The sequence below is a fragment of the Parambassis ranga genome, unplaced genomic scaffold (genome assembly GCF_900634625.1).
Source record: "Parambassis ranga unplaced genomic scaffold, fParRan2.1 scaffold_21_arrow_ctg1, whole genome shotgun sequence".
NCBI lineage: Eukaryota > Metazoa > Chordata > Actinopteri > Ambassidae > Parambassis > Parambassis ranga.
In genome coordinates, this window is record NW_021144767.1 from 1,069,929 (window position 1) to 1,077,775 (window position 7,847).

Below are 7,847 nucleotides of genomic sequence, written 5' to 3' on the forward strand. Positions count from 1 at the left end.
TGATGCTGGTTGTTGAAATGTCCATGTAACATGTACTGGAGCTCTGTCTGGGCTCTTAATGGTTAATGATGTAGTCCCACCCAGAGACGTTTTTCTTTTAGCAGCATTATTTTGAAGTAAAATATGACTTTACAGTGTTATGACCATTAACATGTAACTGGTTGCATCGCTGCATCACCTCCTGTGGAAACTAGAGTACTCTTGTGTTACCAACAATGAAAGCTGTCTGCTTTGCTTGCTAAGTCTGCATGAACTCCTCCTGATGGTCCTTCTGAAGTGTTCGTGGTGTATTGAAATATTCTCAATGTGCAGTTACAACATCACTGAAGTGAATTGTTGATCTTTGTTGTTAACAGGAACATGAGAATCTGAAGCAGACTGTCCTGTTTTTATATCTGATGTCTTGATGTGTGGCTCACCTGAACATCTGATAAGAGACTAAAACTATCAGGAGGACGCTGCCAAACCCCCACAGACAGTCAGTCCTGCAACAACAAGTGTTTGTCCTCACAAGTGTGTGAACTGCAGGAGAAGCACGCTCGTGATAAGCACTGCAAAACATGCCCCATGTGCATGAGCCTCTGACTTCTGTGACCGGGCCAGTGGTTTGCACTTTTCTCCACTAGGTGGAGCCACATGCTCAGACTGTCCAGGCTGAATGAAGAGGACAAAAAGAGCAGCTTGAAGAGCGGCTGCTCTGCCTGACAGCTGCTGTATGAATGAAGCTCCACTGATTGACTGATTACTTCTTAGCTCCAGTCTTGTTGAGTGTAGATTCACCAGCATCACCTCATGAGCTTCTTTGTTCTTGCTTTGAATAATTAGTGTGACTCATCATCATTAACAGCTGGTTCTAATGCTGCATGTGAGCTGAGCAGGGTTTGCTCTGATGTTTGCTTACAACCTTATTGAACAATAGAAAGAATCCCTTGGTGAGTTCACATCAGTTCTTTTCAGTGGTTGTTATAGTACATAGTTTTGAGAACATGTGTTCTGCAAACATATTATAAAAAAAGAGATAAAAGCAGTGCTGTGCCATATAGGCTACCAGTGTTCCAACCAGTGTGCTGCAGCTCACTGCGCTGGTACAGATCATCAGGTGTGCCATGGGAATTAACCAGTTTGACTTAATTGGTCTGAATATTATTATTCATGTACTGTAAATAATGTGTTTGTGCCAGTACCATGTAATGACAGGCAGAACAATTGATTAGAGCTAGAGTTAGATAAGTTAAGTTATTGCCTAGTCTGGCAGTGTGTCGGTACCTGGACTCAGTGCAGGCACAGTGTGTGTTTCTGTGTGTTCAGGCTCATGTGTGCATATTGGGGAGAACTGTACAGAGAGCAGAGTGTAGACCCAGAGAGCGTAGAGCCAGGGGAATGTGCTGTGGGATGTTTATACTCAATACGTGTTGGGAAACAACATCAAACAGTGTCATCAACATGCATTATCACAATAGGTGGATAGAATAAAAATCTCTATCATACGCCAAATTGTTATCATTTCTGCCGTATGTTGTTTCTATCATGCATTACTACAGTCCAGTTCACTGAGAACAGAGAAAGCAGCACTGACAGTGTCCTGACATCAGTGTGTATCCCTTGTACATGTGTGCACTGCCTATTGTAAAGTAATACTAAATAAATAATAATATATTAAAGTATGTCGGACATCAAAGTTGTGACATCATCATGTCACATGTTGGCCTTTGCAGCAGCACTGGCTTTCCTAATTTGCTATCAGCTGATTGAGTCATATGGTCTGTATGGGCTGCCTGTTTGACATGTGTTCACACAAGCTACATGTCAGGAGATCCAGAGAGATTTTCACTGAGGTGACCATCAGACAGAATGCTGCACACAGAGCCATTCAGTCAACCTGAAACAGCTGTTTCTCATCGTGCTCCCACAACATCTTCACAATGTTTTTGTCAAGGTTTGTGGTGAGGGAGGACACAGTTGCAGAGAGCAGAGCAGTTTAAAGTCAAAAGGCAGTCTTTATTTTGTGCCAGGAGGGCAAAACAGGTCCAAAACTAAAATTCACACTAATTGTGGAAAAAAACGACATGGCATGGCAAAACAAGAATAAACTAGATCCTGAGGCAAGACTAGGTCAAAAACCAGGAAAAAGGCTAACAAGGTCAAAACACATGGCATAACCTGGAGACGAGACTGTGGCTAAGTGTCCAGACATCTGTGAATGACGAGAAAGAAACCCCAGGAGTGCCGACGAGACAAACTGGCAGAGAGTGCAGGGAAGACAAAGACTATATACAAAGGGACCAGGGAAGACAACGAGACACAGGTGACACACATGAGGGCAGGGCAGGTAATCAACGAGGAGGGAAAACACAGGAAGCAAAACTCAAGACAATGCACAGGGAGGACAGGACTACCAAAGTAAAACAGGAAACACAAGACAAGACTAGACAACTAAACACAAACCCAAGGAAACAAAACACCAGAACTACAGGAAAATAACAATAACTAAACACAGATTAAACTAAAAACCCAAAACAAGGAAAACAAAACCATAAATAAACACCAGGTCGTGACAGTTTTGGGTCATTAGACACACATATACACGCTAATAGCATCATAATGAAAAGTACCTTCAGTGTGTCAGAGCTGTGTAATAGTGTGTGTTAGACTGTAGCAGACACATGTTGAATCATGTCTGCCCTCAGGAGCATGAAGGTTGGTGGCTGGTGACGCCTGGCTCCCAGCTGCCAGTTTTTAATCTGAGCCAACAGTCTGTTTAAACCTGTTCAGAGTTCCTAGGAAGTCATGTGACCACAGAGGCTCCTCCTATGATGGAGTATAAACACCCTGAACACTGACTGCTCTCTGCTTCGTCACAGAAACCAACAGCACAGGTAAGACTCACTCACTGTGAAGGAATAATGAGAAAATGCTTCCAACATGTTGAGTGCAGAGTTTTAATGTGGACATTAGCTGGATAGATCAGTAGGAATCAATGGCTTTTATGTTATCATGTTCTATTATAAAGGTGACATCATAAGGTCACAGGTAAAGTATAAAAATGTTGATGAAGAGAGAGAAAAGGCTCAAAAGCCTACAAGTGGCTGCTTAGTGCCAAAACCACAGATATGTTTGCAGCACACTGTAGCAGCAGCAGGTGCAGGGCCCACATCAGTGCAGAAGCAGGTCCATGGAGTGCACAGGCCGTCAGAGTGCACACAGCTTTAATGAGCAGCAGAGTAGTAACACAGAGGGAGGAGGAGGAGAGGCGAGAGCCAGCAGGGACCGGAGCAGGAGTCAGAATAGCTCCTGTCAGCCGGTAGAAGTACGGGAGCAGTAGATGAGTGACTGTTGCCTTTGTTGCTTTTGTTTGCAAATCATGCTATGACTTGTTGACAGGGCCACATTTTAGTCCCAGGTCAGCCCTGATAAAGAGAATGTAGTTTGGTTGTAACAGGATCAACTCATTGTAAACTGGTGTTTAGAATTTCAATACATCACCCTTATCAATGTGCAGCTGTGAGGAGGTTGTAGCCTACTGAGATGTGAGTGGAGCTGGATGCTCACAAAGATGAGAACCTTGGTGCTGGTGCAGCGCCCTCTCATGGTGACTTCCGTAAGTGTTGCCAGGCAACAGATTCCACTGGGCTTGGTTTAAGATGTAGTATGTTTGTTTAATGGACAATGATACAGTATTAAATATGGAGCAAAAATGATCTGAAGGATTCAGACCAGTCATCGATCTGTGCTGATCTGTAGCTCATTGATTGCTGAGCTCCATCTAGTGGACAGACAGTAGAAGTGAATCAGGAAATGTCTTTCAGACACTTGTTGGACCGGTTTCACCGTCACTGACGTGTTCAGACTGTGAGGCTGTGAGGAAGTGACGGCGTCCTCAGATCAGATTGTGTCAGACAGCAGGACTGAGGAGGACCAGGAGCAGCTTCTTCTCCACACAGGAAGCTGGAAAGTGTCTGTAAGTCCATCTGAACTGATCCAGCAGGTGAGAGTCCTTCCAGAGAAATCTCTCCATGTCTGATCACACTGTGCTGCATCACTGACTGATGGTACAGTACAGATGTTTCTGCTGCTGATTGGCTGCTTTCTCTTTGCTCTTTGATGACTTTTATAGCAGATGAACAGCTGTTTCAGAACAAGTTGTTACTTGTAGTGTTTTTCTGTTCGAGTCACAGCAGACTGTAGAACACAGCTCTCAGGTCACATGATCAGTGAGAAATGCAGGGAGTGTCAGAACCCGTCTGACAGCTGGATGACACTGCACTCATATCTGTTTGCTCTACTGTTAACCCATTCATGACCACAGTGGAGTTTGTATGATTTTGCAGCATTTAAACATCTGCTCTGAGACAAAGACAAAAGTTGAAGTTTTCACATCAGTCAAGTTTGTGTTTCAGTGTGTTTGTGTTCACTGCACTCAAAAAATAAAAAATGTTGGTTTATACTGAGTTTATCAGATGACTTACTGACACCCTGCACACTACACCTACACCTACACACTGCACTGTGTAAGGTGTGTGATCCATGTTGCTTCTGCTCTGTTCCATCCTGTGCTGATCGGTAGCTCATTGATTTGACCAAACAGAGATGTTGGCGTGTTTACAGACTCACCAAAATAAAAGCCTGAGAACCAAACCTGGTCTGAGGCTCTGATACTAAGCTAACAGCATGATTAGCCTGTTAGGATCTACATGAAGGATCAATAACAACATGCTGACTGTGTGTTTCTGTGTCATGTTGCTGTGTTTGTGTGAAGGTGTGAGCTCTGCTATGAGTCAGTGTGAGGACAGAGAGGAGGGAGTCTCTCCCTCTAAAAGCCCTCTGTGTGGAGACCATGAGAGCCGGACCAAAGCTCAGAGGTAAGAGGACCGTCTCTGACTGTCCATGACTCTTCTCCATGTCAGAGCTCACACTCACATTATTCACACATCTGTGTGTTCAAGAACAAAGCAGCAGCACACTGCACACTCTGCTGGACCTGGACCTGGACCTGGACCTGGACCTGGACCTGCCAGCTGTGTGTCCATGAAGAGTGATCAGTCAAAGGGTCAGCCCATTTATTTCAAAGATGTTCCATCTGAGGGTCAAAGGTCAGAGTTAATGTCACAGCTGCAGTTTGTTTCCATCATTATTAAACATTTAAAGTGTAACATGATGTTCAGCATCATTTTTCCAGAAGAAGCTCAGAGTCAGTGTTTGTGATTCTATCAGGATCCAGGATGTGAGAGCAGACTCTGCTGGACCTGGACCCAGCTGTGTGTCCATGAAAAGTGATTGGTCGATGGTTCAGCCCATTGAATTCAAAGCTGATCAGCCATCTGATGATCAAAGGTAAGAATCACTCTGGAAGTGTCTCCATGCTGTGATGAGCTCTGCTGGACTCTTGGGGTTGTATGTGTCTGTTTGCTCTGCAGGTGGTTGATGGTTTGGAGCATCTGTAGCACAGAGTAATGCATATTTACAGTGCTGCTTCAAAGTGTATGAATCATTTAAAATCTTCTATATGTCTGCATAAATATGACTTAAACATCTGCCTCACTGTACTAGAAAGGCAGCCCACTGAAACAAAGTATGGAAAGACATTTCAGTAATAAAACATTTAAATAAATGATAGATTCATACACTGTATGTAAATATTATACTAACAGACGATGCTCCGCTAGTACATTAGGCTAATATAGCAATACTGTGTATTTGAACTCTTAAAACTAGCTGATGGCGAGTAAAGGATCCATACTTCAGTTCAATGTGAATCAGTCTGTCATTAACAGATTCTTGTTAGCAGACCGTAGCTAAAACTGACATCATGACTGACACACAGCATGCAGCATGACACCTTCACTCTTCATCTCCATCTGGACTCGTCTGAACCACATGCAGTCCAGCAGTAAAGTTTATTTGTCGGCCTGCAGAATTCAGCATTGATCGTGTTTCGGGTCATATTTATGCAGAAATATAGAAAGTTTGACCAACTTCCCAAAACGACTGTAGCTGTCAGCCTATATGTAGCTAGGAGCTAGTCTCCTCCTCCTCAGATTCCCAGGGTCCTGGTTTGGATTTTTGCACGTACCTCACCCTGCTGATTATTCTGACTTGAACACAGCCTGTGCAGAACTTTAAGGTGGCTTCTGTTCTTCGGTGTTTTTGGTTGAATTTGTTGTCATTGTCATTGTTTTATGTTGTCATGTTATCATCTCATGGTGGTTTCTGAAGGCTTTAAGTAAAGGAAATAACAAAGGTCTGCAGTGTCATGTGTTACAACCGGCCAATTCAGAGTGGTTGCGATTCTTTCAAAGGCACTAAAATAGCAATCCACCTCAGACTCTCTGAATGGTGGCACTAAAGCAATGTGCTTGCTCACATCAAATGTGTCACGAGGAGAATGAGGAACCTGTCGTGAGGCAGATGGGTGTGGAGTCGCAGAGGGGAGACGCTCTAGCTCTAAGGCCCTCACCTTCAGGTGCATGGCCTCCACCTCTAACTCGCGATTTCTCAAATCAATTTCTTTTATTCTGAGAGTTAGCTGCATCTCCTCTGCCGTCATAGCAGGCGTAACAGACGGACCAGAGGGAGCGGTTGGGCTGGGCTGCACCGTGTCACGGGAGCTCACGTCAGCTTTCGCCGCCTCCTCTACAGAGGGCACAGACACACACAGACCTTCCTCCACTAGCTTTTCCTGCAAAAGCTCTTTCAGTTCCTCCTTTTTAACGTTTTGGGGCACTCTGACCTGAAAACGCGCAGCAATCATTAATAAATCCACCTTCCTACACTTGTCCAACTGCTGGACTGTAGGATTCTTCACAAAATACTCTAGATCAAACTCCATATTCAGAGCAAAACTGTCAACCAGTATTATGCAGAGTAATATGAAAAATACAATATTCCAAAAAAACGACGAATTGCCAATTACTTACTGACACGAATCAAAACACGAACGAGCCAAATTTAACTTACCGATAACAAACGTTTTACTTACCAACACGCTTTCAAAAGAATCGACGAGCCCCCAATTTATGTTACAACCGGCCTAGGGGAAACCTAGTTGTAGCATAAAGTGACTCTTCCCTCCTGTTCCGACTCCCAAGGTAGATATGAAAAAATATCAACGACGAATGGAATTTATATAAATTTATTTATAAACGAACCGAGACAACAGAAACCTTCAGGGTGAGCAATGCCAAAATAACAAACAAAACAACTAAGGTTCTCAGCTCCTGTCTTTCCTGAACAAAAGAAAGAGATTCAAACAAAGATACAGGTGACTTCCCTGACTTCCTAACAAAAAACAGGAGAAAACGAATAAACAAAAACGGCTTCTCACCCCTACTCAAATGTGCCTGGTATGTAATAATAACTTAAATTCAATTACTCTAGGTAAAGCCAAAATCAAACGACGAGTCTAAATTACATAAATTAATATTCACAGTCTAATGTCCAATATACAAGCAAAAATCGAGTGCAGTCTTCTCGAGATGTGGAGAGGAGGGCAAGAGCATCGGGTGGCTGATGTGGAGGGTTTTTAAATTCAGAGCCCATCTGTGTCCTCCAATCCTCGAGCTCCATGTCATCCAGCTGCAGAACCAATAGTATGCTCCCCCCTGTTGGCGGGGAGGGAGAACACTCACACACACAAAATATGACTTAGTCATAACACATGATATAGAATCTATATCATGACACTGCAACATTGTCTGACTGCGATTCATTACAAACCCATCCTGCTGCACATCGCTTAATGTTAAAGAAAGAGAAACATGATGAGTGGAAGATTTAACTGAACTCTTACAGCTGTGCTGGCAGCCATTAAAGCAGAATATGTGAAGAAGAACAAATTACAAACCTGCTGG